We start from the raw sequence: 15,524 nt of genomic DNA, 5'->3' as shown, positions 1-15,524 counted from the left end.
CCACACCGACTACTGTCGTCATACCTCCCATCAGGAACCATTTTTTTGTCTTATTTCTTCTTATATCCTACTATTAAAGTTAAACTTGACATAATCTTTCTTCTAGAAACTATTTTTTAGAAACTTAGAAGCGAATTTATTGTTTTCTATCCTGGTCTGATAAATTTAAGGACAAGTGGGTAAAAGTAGGATTTTTTATACGAAGAGTCAAAAGAGGGAGTTTAAACGAATTTTCAATGTTAACTTGGGTTGAATTGAAGAAAAAAAAGAGAAAGGGACCGAAAATCGGGGTCAAACGTGGACCATCGAGGTCGAGTTGATGCGGGCGTGCAGGTCCTCTCCTTCGAAGAAAAAACTTTCCCACGCATGGAGGGAATCCAAAGAAGAGGGAATAAGAGGGCATCGACACACGAGTAGCAGCGTTGCCACTTTACGAGTCGGTTCTCTCGTCGTAAAACGATTCTTCCTTTTCCTTCCTCTTCCTTCCTCTTACCAAATTAGGTATCATTCGTCGTTTTCTAGAATCTCTTTTACTCTTTCATCCTGGCAAACGCAAAGAAGTGCGAAATTAGTCGAGAACTCGTTGGGAACTCGTTGAGAAGCAACTTTATGTAAATAACAATCTGAACGATAATGATATCGTGTTTGTGAGTCATTCTTCGTGTGGTGCGAGTTGTCGCGCATTGACCAAGCTAATGCGTTTAACTGCGAGCGAAGAGCGATCGATAGTATTAATCAGCCGATAATCGAATCATTCAATTGACTCGACTTTCCTCCTGAACGCGAGATCATCGTCGATTACGCTCGTATCTTCTCCTCCTTCTATTTCTCCTCCTACTTCTCTTCCCTTTCTATCGTATCTGATAGCTACCGTGGTTAGATCCTACCAAACGAGAACGATATAATTTTCTCGTCGATAATCAATGTACATATAAGGACTACATAATGATTTACTAAATATTTTATTCCTTCAAATTTATCCTAACTAAGAAAGAGAGAGAGAGAAAAGGTAAATTAGAACGAAAAAAAGTATGAAAGAAATCGTATTTACTTTAGAACTCTTATTTTCTCATGATCAAACGTGCTCTAGATAGAATGAGAATAAGAGTAAGAAGAAAAAAAAGAAGAAGAAGATGAAGATGAAGATGAAGAGGAAAGCAAAGAGAAGAAGAGTCTGTAATAGCGTCTGGATCACGTCGTCCTATCTTTCCTCTCATCGTTCTTTCTCTCAACTTTTTCTTCAATTCTTCTTCCTCTTCTTGTTCTTCTTCTTCCACTTATTCTTATTCTTGGGCCTCCTGTGCAACATCGTTGTAGTCGTCATCGTGTCATTCTTCACCGGCAGAGGCGTCACTGTCGCGGCCAGACTTGGGAAGAAGTAGGGGAAATCACAGGGCTGTGTGTGCTTTGGCGTACATGCTTCTACCCCGATGGTCACGGAGAGACTACACTTCAGTTCTTCGCGAGCCTTCGAACGAGTAGGTTTTATTAAATGACTACTGCTGCTTAACGCGGTCTTCTCGACTCTATACTAAAATTGCATTACGAAATTAGAATCGATCTTTTCGATCTAATAAAAAGAATTTGTATTCAAGGATGGCTCGTGAATGTTACTATTCCAGAATTATTTCATCATCCTGAAGATATCAGAGTGGGGGTAAAGGTTGGGACTTATTATAATTAAGCTGACGGAACTAACGGATGAAGGAATACAGAAGAGAGAAGAAATATCGAGAATACCAGGGCCCAAAGAATATGGTAAAGATCCAGCAGCGAGGTATAGAGTTCCTACGTAGTGTTCAGAAAGTAGGAACTTCATACCGTGCTTTTGGACTTGCCGAAAGATCTTCAGAATCGCGATTTTTTCGTCTTGTTAAACGCACGATTATGTGCAATAAGAAGAAAGAAAGGAGAGAGGGAGAGAGAGAAAGAGAGATAGATGGATGGAAAGACAATGAGCTATTATAGCTTGTGTTTTCTTTCTCTCTTCGTTAAAATTTCTCTTTCGAAAGGGTATGACAAAATGCCAAAGTAAGGCCCACAAAATGCTACGTAAGAAAACAAACATGATGAAAGAAATTTTGAATGAGAGAGAATATATTTTAAGAGAAGAATCAAATTTATCAACAATTTTTGAGTCATCCTCTTCTCATCGTGAATACGTCAATTCTTCAAAGTTTTGGTAAGTAACGAAATTAAGTAATTGATAGATTCGAACCATCATCATTTTGATTCCAGAAACTATTGAAAGTCCACTCTTAATTTTATTTATAACGTATGTTCTGCACTCTTATCGCAAACCGCACGAGTACACACGTGTGGATACTTAAATTTTTTGTTCATATAGATTTCTCGATAGAAAAAGGAATCAGCGTAAGGTAGATATTTTTTTAAAAAATCTATAAAGATCAAAACAAACATCATACCGAAAATATTCGATCGTCGAAGTAACAACAACCTGTGAGCTTATTAGTTGAAGTCGTTTTGAATTTACGTACAAATTGGATGGATTTAATTGTGAACGATGTAACGACTAAAGCGTACTTTCCGTCGGAGCAATTGTCGTCCGAAGATAAGATAGTCGCTATCCGGAGGCTACATTTTTTTACTCTAGAATCGCGCCAAGAGAGGGAAATAATACCAGAGAGAGAAATAATACCAGAGAGAGAAAAAGAGCGAACACGAGCACGAGCAAGAGCGCGCGTGCTCGTTCGTTTAATTACCACTGGAAAAAAAATATTTTCATCGCGACTTCAATTCCTTCTCTCTATTTCTTCTTTCTTTATTCTACTCTTCCTTATCCTTACTATTCCCCTCTTTTCTTCTGCTGCCGACGAGAGCTCCTACGAACTCACGACGATGACGACGACGACGACGTGGAGAACGGTTAGATTTTGCACGTAATTGCATCGACCGCAAAATGGCAGCCAGGAAACGACTATTTTATACGATGACACTCCGTCTGCATTATTAGCTCCTACCGCGACCATCCCTTTGAATCAGCGGTCTATTCTTGTTGCAAATTTGGTATGACCCGATACCGAGAGTATAGAGAGAGAGAGGGAGAGAGAGAGAGAGAGAGAAAGAGAGAGAGAGAAATAATCATATTAAATTAATTAATCATATCCTCTATCTCTTTCTCTCGTGAAACGACATTATTCAAGTAGTTACGTGCTACGAGATAACTATTCTTCTTCATTTTTATCACTTTCGAGATATTCAAAATAATTTCGTGATAAAAGATCAGACGCTCGTTATAAGTTGAATATGTTGACGTAACTTCGTTACCACGAGGAAATTTCATCGATTAGTTTCGACACGAGTATCGAGATTCATTTCTCCTTTCATTCTCATAATAAATCTTCGTTGTCGGGTCAGAGGGCGGGGTAAAGTGGGTTTTTTCTTTCTCTCTTTCTCTCTCTGTCTCTCTTTCTTTCTCTCTCTCTCTCTCTCTCAGCGTATAGTTAACAACAGAAAGAACCGACCGATATTGGTCCCGATCAATGTTTGCATGTGGTGACAGGATTATGTTTGAGTCACCGAATCGGTGCCACAGCCATTTGTCACCTCGAGATTAAATAGAGAGCCAACTGCCTTCGAGAACAAGGGGGGTGACACTACCCGGGAGCTGGGTCCATTTCCGAACGAAGGAAGGACCCTCTAAGAACGATGACAGAAAAAAAGAGATAAGACGAGTATAACGTCTCAAAGAACCTACTTTCGAAAACACTGATTAGATATGTATTGCACTTGACAAGCGGTGGGAAAATAAAACTTTCAAATCTGTATATTTTAATCGTAAAGATTGAATTTTGTTAACGTTCGAAACGTAGAATTAAACTTTTGTTTTACGTATAAATTATAGTACTTTGTAAAATTTATCTTTTGTATAATTTATCATATGATCGATTAAGTGAAAAGATTTATAATAGTTATTCGTAATTGAGAAAATTAGTTATATTGCTTCATCTGGTACTAAATGTAATTCAAACGAACCACCCAACGAGAATAATCAGTTGCGATAAGTTACAAAGTTTCGCTTAACCCATTTGCATCACAACACTACTTAAGTTTCCTTGTTCAAACATCAGCGACGTTCAACTGACGACTGACCCGTATCACCGTTCAAATGTTCACAGATAGAAAAACTAATGTTTCTTATGCGGAATATTTCGCGCTCGGTGATAGCAAACAGTCGAGGCTTGCGGAATATTCCTTGCTTGGAGGTAAATGGGTTAAACATGAAAAAAATTGAAAATATATGGATTAAAGGACTGGTTGAAGTTTTACACGGACACTCTATTTCTCTCTCTTTTTCTGTATCACTCTTTTTCTTGAGTTTGTATTTTCCTCGTGTACGTAACATACGTGTTTGCCGTAGAAATCGATCGATCTTTCATTCCATTCTTCAGATAACTTGTCGACTCTCGTTCAGCCTTAGTTTATTTCAGAGAAGGATAAGGGGCCGGCTCGATCCTTTCTTTTTTTTTTGATTACCCCTTTACTTTTCGTATATTTTTTATCAACGAGATCTTTTCATAGAATATTTAACTTATTATACACACACACACACACACACACACACACACACACACACACACACACACACACACACACACACACACACACACACACACACACACACACACACACACACACGCACAGAGACACACACATGTATTCGAATGAGTTTTATATCTCAGCGAGAAAATAAATAATTAATTAGAAACTAAGGTAAAACGTTTTATCTCAAAGTTTTATCTTTTTTTTTCTTTTTAATATTTGATATTATTTTCTTAATTTCCAAATCGGTGGCGAGTAACGTTTTTCAAATGGTCAAAGTCTGTTTATCATACGTACGTTATAGTCTTTATCTCTTTTAGGAAGTTGGTAAGATAGGGTTTATCTAAGTAGCATTGCCTTTTGAACCTAGAACCTTTCGTGCTTGATTTTATATTAGATCGTTTGGATTTAAGAAATATCAAGAATTTCAACAACTAAAAGTCATTTATCTTGTCAATTTTAAAATAAAAAAAATTAGTTATGCAATAATTAACATTAGATCTGTTTGGTAATTTTGAACTCTTGAAAATTCTTAAAATAAAATCATTAAAATGATTTCTTAAGTGGGAAAATATTAAGATGCTTAGCTATAGATAATGAAAGAGTTTAAATTTCTGAGTTCAAAGTTTCCTACGTGTTTCCAAAAAATGCTTTAAGCGCGTTTCCAACAGAAGGTTTGAAAGTATATATATAAAGTTTCAAGAATATCAATCAAAGAATCAATCTTTTTTATAATCATAAGTTGTTTTGTACACGCGACAAGACATCATGACAATGATATTAAAAATCTTGCCATTTAAAAGGTCCAGAATTTGTAGGTCATTCTTTGATGCTTTAGCGTGCAGCATCTGGCCGCTTTTCCAGAACGAGTTTTCGTATGGGGTTTGAACGAAAATCACGCGGCCGAACGAAGAAGGGGTGCATAAATTATGTTTGTACGCCATGTTTGTCTCGTAACGTGCCGATTGGGTGAAGGAAAAAAATTTATCCTCCCTTGAGCATGTCTAACGTTATCCTAAATGGACGTAGCTTTCTATCTATTTCTCTTCGTTCACCCTTACGCCATTTCTTTTCTGCTATCTGTTCTTTTCTAAATTATTATAGATCACGCCTTATGTATTTTATTTTTTTTTCTACGTTACGCGAATCGATCGTTGTAAAGTTCTTTTTTTCCTTTTTCTCTGTCTTTTAAAGAATACCTTACGTGGACAGAAGAAGTACACCTGGCGCAAATTGAATATTACGTTGCATTGTGCTTTACGTCCAGGTACTGTATAACAGCGGTACACACGGCCACAAGTTTGGTCATTGAACTGTACTAGACATGTGGCACGAGTTTCGGTACATACGGTGAGCAGAAATTGCGGTACGCGCGTGGCACACGTGGAATGTAAAGTGTACCCTTGGAAAACCGTACGTTCATCGTGCTCGAGACCAAAGTTCAATATACCGCAGGCTTCGAGTTCGGTTATTCTTACGATTCCAAAAGTTCTTCGCCCTTTATCATTTATTCTACATACAGGGTCTGGCCGAATAACACGTACATGCGACCGCAAGATCAAGATGATTTCTTATGGAAACAAAACAGAAGAAAGAAATAGAATACAATTTTTTCGTCCGAGACTTGAATTGATGAAAGATGAATTTAAACGGAACAGTTTTGTAAACTTTATTTTCTCCAAAACGAAACCTAGGTTGCAAACATTTGATTCGATTTTTTTTTTCTTATTTTTTCATAATAAATCATTTTGTGCCCGCTTGCATATGTCATTCGATTGAACTCTGTATAGTACAATAATCTATTTTCTTAAACGCGTTATCGATGATTTGAGTTAAAAATATGAAACTTTTATATTTCCTTGTAGATATCTGCAACATAAGTATATATCGTATAAACATACGAGCCATAAGATCGAGCCTACGAATATGTGGGATGTAGATTCGTTAATTTCGAGTAAACGATCGTTCGAGGCAACCGGGCATACGAAAGATCCAACAATAATATAAAGAGAAAAATAGTAGGATTTTTGCCTTTCTTGTGCCAAAATAACTTGATTTTTACGATTCATTCTGAAAACTGCACGAAGTCGCTTCTATTTCATGGTGGTCCGAGCACGTTTCATGCCAGTTTCGCTCGTGCGCTCACCATAGGGCAACGAGATGGAGCGTGTAAAAACCGAAAGAACGAGAAGGAAAGAGAGAAAGAGAGAAAAAGAGAATGCAAAAGGAAAGATCTTCTCAATACTATCTATAATTTAACACCGCGAAAAAACATAATATTGAGATAAATTTTAGTAAGAATAAGTATAGGATAAGCTGGTTAATAAGTACAGTAAGAGTAAGATTAGTAAATTAGAAAGTAATTGTAGAAAGTGAAAGATTTAGTAAATGAGTATATTTAAATGTGTAAGTGCAATTTAGTTTTTGCAAATTTAGTTTTTATATATATTATCAGTATTATAATTATTGTTAAAAAAGTAAGTGTAAAAATTTATTATTCAACAACAGTATTATTAGCCATCTTTATAGTACTCTTCTAGATCGAAAAAAAATGTAAACGCATACAGAGATGTTATTCGCGGTTGAATTTTTATTCCCTTTTTATTTTCTTCTCATTTAATTCTATTTTCTCGATAATAAATTAGGTTTAGTTCTTTTTATTGTTATCGTAAAAATATAGTATTATTAATTTTATGATAAGTAAAATTAAAGTAAGTAAAAATGTTTATCTCGTCCGATTTGTCGATTACGCGCATAGATACCTGTGAAGAAGATAGATCAATCGTAAATCATGAATCAGTGGTCTTCCAACGTATTTCTGTCTGCATAGAAGTATCGTATCGATAATATAAAGCATTAAAGTTTTATCGCGTATAAACGACATTCTTACGTAGTCACAGAAGAAAACCTATTGTCCAATGAACGATCTATCACGCAATGACAATGAAAGTCTTTTGGAAAGTCGCCAACTTGTACTAACACTTTCTTTCCTTTTTTGTGTCTGATCGTAATCAATGAAGTGACATTTATCATTTACTTTCGACATCCTATTTATCGTTAAATCCTTCTTACGAGAATATTCTATATCGAATATTTTCTCAAATTCCTCTAATTGGGATTTATTCGTTAACTGGACCAACTTTCTCAATTCTCACAGTCCGATATTCGATAAACCGATCGCCATTGACATTCTACAGCCGACTACTTCCCGCTGTGATTTGAATACTAAAACCCCAACCTCGAAAACGATTCTTCGTTGAAATGATAGAATCCAGAGTCTATTAATTTTTTTGGGAACAAGGACATCTTCTTCTCGGACTTGTAACATTTTTCAAAAACATATCGTGCAATTCCTTGGTATAGAGACCTCTCATCGTCAATCTCTCTCTTTCTCTTTTTCTTCCTCTCACTCTCTCTTGCTCTGACCCTCTCAAGGTAAGCAGCCACCCGCGATTACGCGATCGGCCGATGCAGGTGCAGGTAGCCGTACTTCGAGAAGGCTCTCGAAGATCGAAAGGATCGAAAGCAAGCGGAACAGGCAGCGCGTCCCCACGATTCAGCGATCCGTGAAGCCTCCGGACGCGAGAGGCGTTGTAAATCTCTGTCATGCTCCATAAATCCCACCCCTGATATCGTTCTTGCCTTCGTTCATAGCTTTAAACATGCGCGTATACCGATCTACGTTTCTTTTTCGACGTTACCACCACTTAAACGGCGTTTTAAAGGAATAAAAAAAAAGGAAGAAGGAGCTCAAAGAAGAAAAGGAAGAAGAAGAAGAAGAAGAAGAAGGAAACATCGAAAGGAACGATAAGAAGGACCTGCACGAACAGACACGGTGTTGGGATTTTCGATCCTCTGACACGCTCCATAAATCCCTTTTACTCTTGCGAGGACGAGCTCCTTTTCGTTCTCGTCTTTCAACGTACTTATATATACGATCGATCCACTAGAGATCCCATTGGATTCTCTTATCTCGCTCGTTTCGCCTCGGGATTAAGACGTTTTAAGTACGATACGAAGGTAGGAAAATGTTTCGCGATTACCGGACTTCTCTTTCTCTTTCTCTCTTCTTTGAAATCCTTGCGTGTGGAACGGATGGTATGCGAGATTTCCTTCGAAGATAGATGACTCTATCGTTTGAGTACTCTCTCTGATATCAATGGCAAGTCTTCGACTATTTATTAAAATTCTTTTAGGATCCTTAAAAATTTATGAAAATATATTTAAGTTTATATCTTTGTAATTTTGTTTTCTTTTTTTTGATAAAAAAATACAGCAAATTTAAATCTTTCTTTTTTTTTTTTTTATAGGTACATAATAAGAAAATTTATGTCTATTTTGTTAACGTTACTAATCGGGAAAAATGAATTTTATTGTAGCGAAAGATGATAGAAACGAAATAAATTGTATAGGTGGAAACATGTCTGTGTATTCATTTAACAATTTTTAGTAAGTAGCGAATGGTACAGTCCAAGGATACGATACGTTAGTTAGTCCGATACTTTATTATCAGAAAGAAAAGAAGAAAAAAAGTAGTAGCATAAAGGAGTGGAAGAAGAATTCGAGAATTATGAAGAAACAGGATAAGTCGATATAAGTTGCGGCAAGTTGAATTTCCGGTTTACCGCGAGAAACCGTTCCTTCCTGCGGTTTAACGCGTCCGTCCATTCGTGAATCCTTGAAACTCTTTCTGGAATGAGAAAGGACATCCGGTTTTTCTATATGTTGAGAAAAATTGTGCGGCAAAAATCTATTAGATGTTGCGCACATTTCTCGAAATAATTTATTTTACCTTCGATTTTCGAAGTAATGAAACCCCTTATATCTTTTCTCACTTACAATTCCACCTTTTTCGTGTTGGTTTATTTAGAAAAAAAAATAAATCTCTCTACTACCATTTATCTTACTATCGATAATTCTTTTTCGACATTTCCTAATTTACGAGTAGAATAAATTAGACCGACGGTAAATGTTATCCTCCTAACAGTACGATGGCGAAATAGTGAAAAGAGCAGAAATAAAAATAATAAAGAATACCCAATTGAAATTCGAATCCGAAAGGACTTGACTCATAGAGTAAAATTAATTAAAAAATGATATCATTCCTTTGATACAATTGAATCCAACGAAGAAGGAAATAGAAACAATGCTTTTATTAATGACTAGTTGATACATGAAATTCTAATTATATTCGTATACATATAACCATCTAGACAAATAAATGTTCATTATTAATTGAGAATATTATACGTAACGTATGGAATGACATACGTTGAAGAGCGTATTGTTACGAATTGTATCATTATATCTCATTTGTATATTCAAATTTTCTGGATTATAATAATATCGTAGATAAATCGATTATATTTAATCGTTATAATTATCTTCAGCGATCTACTAATTTATTATTCTATTTTAAGATTACAGTATACTTAATAACGATCATTTTCGTTATCATTAATACTTCTTTTTGTCTTTAGCAATAAAATAAGTTCTCCCTTTATTTTTGTGTTGCTTTACCTATGGTCATTAATTAAAACTCAATAACACGCTTTTTAATATACGAACGAGTTAAAGATAAAAATCTTGTTTATCCTATATCTTTGTTAATATTTGTAATGAAGGAATCGTTCCAAGGACTGGTTAGCTAAGACAACTAATGTACATGATTCTCTTCTGAGCATGGGTCTAGGTGACTCTTAATTTTTTTTACAATCGATTAAAATTGAAAATTATATTGGACGATTACGGTACAACACCTGCACGAATATGCATACTGGATCGGCAAGTATGCTATCAAACCCGTCTTTCTGGTTATATAACTCCTACGCATTAATTCTAAACTAGATTAATCGCGAATTTAATATCTATCATGGATCAATACCTATGATCAATGATCATAAACATGTTATTCAAGATAAAAAGTTATAATTTGAATTTAGATAAAACATGTCATTTCCAAACACAAATTCCAATGAAATCTTTCTATAAGGGTTGCCTTCTTCTGCTGATCAAAAATACAAAAAATTACAAAAAGAAATGTAAAACCGAGGAGTTCGATTTCATCAAACGAAAAAAACATCTTTAGATTCTCTGAGTGTTTGACGCCAACAAATGTAGTTGCAAAAGAGGAAAGAAAAGGGGGATGAAACAGAAAAGTAAGATAAATCGAGCATCGGTTCGCGTCAACTATCGAAACTATACGGCGAACGGTATCGAGAGGCGGACATTTTCTAACCGCTAGCGATACAAAGTTTCGTTCGATGAGTATATATGAGTGTGTGTGGGAATGAATGTGTATATATGAAGACCGGTCATTGACCGCATTTACCAATGCGGAAAATCCGGTGACGCGCGCGTACCGTGTTTTCGTTCGGAAGGTGTAACGAGTTCAATGTCCTAACTCTCTCCCGGCTGTCTCTTTCTCTTTCTCTTTCTCTACATAATGCCACCTGTAGGGAGGTCATGCGCTTATGCGTCGAGGAGCATGTCGCGGAACCATGTGCTCTTGAAAATTGACGGTATTTTCGCGAGAGCAGCAATTAGGCAACGAGTATACGTAACTTAATGACGAGGGGAGGAGGCGTGGGATGGACGAAAGCTGAGTACCCGTTCATCGAAATCAACCCGCCTGAAAATGAACGACATACGGTCGACTTGATGTCATTGACATCGGAAATCCTCCTAACTTGTTCCTCGTACGTACGTCACGATTTTGTGCAAAGCAATCTTTAAAGATAGTAAATTTAAATAATTGTTCTCAAATAATTTGCCATTAGTAACTATTCTCGCATTAACAATCGTGCTTTAGTATTTCGTATATGTTATTACTGATTTCATGAATTAAAAATATTGTCTATATAGACGAAGATATTGTAGGTATCACTTAGGCTTCTATAGTTCAAGTTCGATCATATATATAAACTTTTTCTCGAAGTTAACGCACGCGTTTTCCGTACAATAAGCAATTATCTACCGCAAACGCTCAACGTACGATAATCTCATTCATTTTGAAACTTTATACTAGTCTGTGCAACACCTGCTATTGATAATGACCGATTCTTAAACTTAACTATCCGTAATCAACGAAGAATTCCCATTATGGCGTCGCAGCAACTGAGATTCCAGAGATTTATCCCGCAATCAAGAATCTTTTATCGAGTAGTCATCGGTCTTTCGATCGACAAACAGAATGATCTTCTATTCCTATCCATGACGTTGCTTGTAAGTCATTATCGATCACTTAACGATACGTCATTTGCGAGATGTTTCTGCCACTCATTTTTTCTTTTTCGATTTTCCATAAAATCATTAAATTTCTACGTCATATTCGTTGTATCATTAATCGCAATTTGAAAAAAACTTTCAATGGTTTATGGTTTTCGAATAAATATTAGCTTAATACATGTAGGTATATAGATATAACAGACATGGAAGAGTTTTCTGACTTTGCAAGTCGCGGTAGCCGGGCTAAGTTGCGACTATAAATCTGCTCTTGTCGATCGACGATTGAAAAACGCCACAACTTCGAAGTCTTTAACATAGTCTTTACTTACCGTACATGTACATAACTTCAATCCGTAATAACAACTTAACTGCTGTTTAAATGTTACTTCACTGATACGACACGAGTTGGTAGTAGCATTTTAAATTTAATGTTGGAAAAAAGTTTAAATTTATTACCAAATCGCTTATAAATAATTACGTAACAAAAAGTACATTCATGGTATTGTTCGTACTTGATAAAGAAGTAATATTCTATTTCTTTAATTTTATTTTTTTCTCTTTCAATATCTCTTTGCTTGTCTCCTTTCATTTTATTATTTCTATTATTTCTCGAATTCGCGGTTTCACCGAACTCGCGAAGAAGGGAGTAGTCCTAACAGGAGGGAAACCCGTTGCATTGTTCGCAAAACACGTAATGCGGTGTAACGTTAACTTAACTTGACATGTGTAAATCCCTCGACGATTGCTCGAAAATTTGCGAGCGAGTGTACGCGCAAGTGGCGCGTGCGAGGAAACGGGAAAAAAAATTGAGCGTGACGTTCCCGTTGACATTTCGTTTCGGTTTTGCGCGAAAAAGCGCGAACACGTCACGACGCCGTATGACGATCGTTTCTCTCTCTTTCTCATTCGCTCTCTCGATAAATGCTTACCCTTCTGTTCGGAAATTACTGCTTTTTGAGCAGGTCAACCACCTCTTTCGACAACTTTCCCAATAGGATGAGAAAAAATAAGACACAACCCTGCTTGATTATTTACGCCATTCAAACTGAGTTCATTTTTTTTGCAGTTCTCATGTAGAATGATTTTTTCCCGACTTTAGTTTATCATTTGTCACAGAAACGATTGTCATATATTAACATTACGTTTATTTTCTTAATTTACATAATCGTTACATCGTTTAACTTTTATGTGTTAGAAACGATTGTCACTCTAACTATATTTTAATATTAAAAAACTCACGATTAAATGAGTTTTACTCGGAAATTTTTATCAAACTTTTAAAAGCCACTTTTTGTTACTGTAGATAAACTGTGTGTAAAAATTTATTACATTTGGTTCAGCTTATTTGTTACAATAGTAGAAAAAATGTATATGTATACATATATTATATATTATATATATATATGGTATATACATTTAGAAAACTTCACGATTCGTACGGAATTCAAAAAAAGAATTGAAAAATTCAACTCCTATCAAAAAAGTCATAGCGTGTGCGAACGATTTTCACGATGGAGATTATATAAAACAATACCGACAGTCAGTTGAAAAAGTAATAGCCACGTGTACGCTAGCACGTAATGGTAGTGAAAACGAGAAATGGTTGTTCACCATTTTTTCTAGTTTTTCGTTGGTTCGTTACAACCTCGTAAAATAAAAATGCCGTTAAAAGTTAGAACGATCGAGATCGAAATAGTCGTAATGAAAAAACTTTAGTCACACTACTTCGATATTTATTTAGCCTCGAAACTTCGATCTCTGTTTCATCCTTTTCTTGTTCCTTTTTCTTTTTTCCCTATAAGTCAAGGTCGATCTCATAGTCCTAAAGAGGGTTCTATCTGATTAAGGAGTAACAGCACGCGCTCCTAAAATCGACCCCGCCCGCTCCCACTTGGTCACCCCTTCGGGAGCTTGCGCGTGACCATTTAACGATCCGCGGCCATCTTGGACGCATGGCGTCGGCCAGCGTCGGCGCCGACGCCGACACGTCGCTCGTCACGTCGCCCCAACAGCCTGCGGCTTATCCGGAAACTGCAAACGGAGTTTCGTTCTTATCAGTCACAACAGATGGCGATGTTGGTTCTTATCCGGTTTACCAAAGATTTGCGTGCTTTCGACTCGTTGATTAAACTCGTCTCCTGATGTTATCAGGATTTTTGAAAAATTCTTAAAATCCTTTCCATCGTGTTTGTAACCGTAGAAAGTCTATGTAGAACTATCGAATAAATACTAGGATTCTTAAAGACATTCTAGATAAACCCAGCAATAAAGTTCGTTGTTTAGTGAAGATTACCAGAATATAATAGATGGACGTTGAAGAACTTGAAAGAGGAAATAAATTTTAGACCCATCCGCATTGTCAAGAGTTAAAACGTGAAATTATTAAGGAGATTGAGGTGTGATTTTAACTGCCTTCGGTAAAACAGTAATTTCGACAATTCGTTATCTTTTTTGAGAAAGAATGGTAGAGAAAAAGAAGATTAAGGCGGTGGATCATGTGTAAGGAGAACTCTTTCCGTTTATCGACCTAATTTTCTGTGAGGTTTAATTGCTCGAGAATGTGGTACGACCGTGAGCGAGGAAGAGGCAAGTTCAAGAGGCTTGAAAGTTCCGTGAGAGAAGGCAATTAGAAGGCAATGACCTACCTCAAGGAGAAATTCGGATGGCCTTGGTGGACCAACCCTTTGTCGATGAGGAAATCCTGTGGTCGAGATTCGGATCATGCGGCCAGGAAAAGGAAAACGTGATTAGAAAGAGAAATAAAGGAAGAGAGAAAGAGAGAGAGAGAGAGAGAGAGAGAGAGAGAGAGAAAAAGGTAAACAAAAAAAGAGAAGGAGAAACGTGGCTAGAAAGGTAGAGGACATTTGGTTACTTCCGGTTCGACTATTCGCCACTCCATCCGGCACGAGGTGCATTCTCACGCTCATCTGCATAGCCGGGTACACATCAATATTCAGGCAGGCCGGAAAACGGGGACCGTTTTGCATACTGGATGGACCCCCCGCTTGTGCTGTTTCTCCTTCAACGGGGATCACAGTGGGACATCGTGAGCTAGATCCTGAGAAAAGAATCGTGGCTGATGCAGCGTAGAAATAGAATCGAGTCGTATCTATTAACGAATCCCAAGAAAAGCATTACATATTTATACCTTCTCTATGAACTTAGTTAGTTAATAATAATCTTCATGTTCATCTTCTTCATTAAATAGTCAGGAGATTTTTTTTTTTATACTTATCTACTGTTAAACTTTTTAAAAAAATCTTCGCGAAATTCAGTAGCACGAAAATCGAATACGTATGATTCAGATCGTAACGTCGAAGAAAGCAACTTATGTAATTTAAATAATTCAAAAATGACTCCGACCCTGGTTGGACTATAAGCTGACCCGAAGCTTACTTCCAATTACAATGGACCATCGAACTTATAGGGTAAGACAGATAGCACGTCGTCGGGATTGCATATATTAAATCGTAGGATGATTTCGGGTGGTAATTTTTTTTTAGCACCGATATCGTTCCTTCCATTTTACATTGTACGAAATACCGAGAAATCGATGTTAAAATTGATTCTTATTTGTAATTAATTAATCGTAGACACCAGATTTAACAACGATTAATATTTCTGATAAAAAGAAATTCTATCAAATTTTATCAATTTATGATTAATTTAGATATAACGACGAAGAACTGAAAAAATTCATTTTTCCAGTTGATACATGAAGAGAAAATAAAAAA

General features: G+C 36.4%; 1 protein-coding gene and 1 long non-coding RNA gene across 3 annotated transcripts in view; both read right to left on the bottom strand.

Moving 5' to 3' along the window:
- Positions 1 to 15,524, bottom strand: part of LOC122521273 (UPF0489 protein C5orf22 homolog) — a 443,816-nt gene that overhangs the window by 121,388 nt on the left and 306,904 nt on the right. The gene's annotated exons all lie outside the window — the stretch shown is intronic.
- LOC122521283 lies at positions 10,997 to 14,521 on the bottom strand. The gene is made up of 2 exons (XR_006304728.1): positions 14,436 to 14,521; positions 10,997 to 13,821 (listed from the first exon to the last, which is right to left on the bottom strand). It is a non-coding gene; the product is annotated as an uncharacterized LOC122521283 (long non-coding RNA).

This window comes from Polistes fuscatus, unplaced genomic scaffold (genome assembly GCF_010416935.1).
Source record: "Polistes fuscatus isolate 324 unplaced genomic scaffold, CU_Pfus_HIC Scaffold4, whole genome shotgun sequence".
Lineage (NCBI taxonomy): Eukaryota > Metazoa > Arthropoda > Insecta > Hymenoptera > Vespidae > Polistes > Polistes fuscatus.
This window is presented reverse-complemented; position numbering and strand designations above follow the sequence as displayed.